This window comes from Penaeus monodon, chromosome 21, assembly GCF_015228065.2.
Source record: "Penaeus monodon isolate SGIC_2016 chromosome 21, NSTDA_Pmon_1, whole genome shotgun sequence".
NCBI lineage: Eukaryota > Metazoa > Arthropoda > Malacostraca > Decapoda > Penaeidae > Penaeus > Penaeus monodon.
The window spans coordinates 33,091,871-33,092,084 of record NC_051406.1 but is presented as its reverse complement, the minus strand read 5'-3'; positions in this window follow the sequence as shown (position 1 = coordinate 33,092,084).

Sequence of the window (214 nt, the reverse complement as noted above, 5' to 3'; positions counted from 1 at the left end):
TGAACGTGACACAAAGATCAACATGCTGCCACACTTCAATGATTTCCCATAACCAGAACGCAAATGTAACAACATCTCATACACTCTCTGACTCATGCTTACAGATTCTGAGGAAGTGTCATTACAAACCCTTTTCCGAAGGAACCTTGAAAAGGATGCGAGGTACTGGTGGCTACTACGTGGAAAATGAGAAACGGAAGACAGACAGATCAGC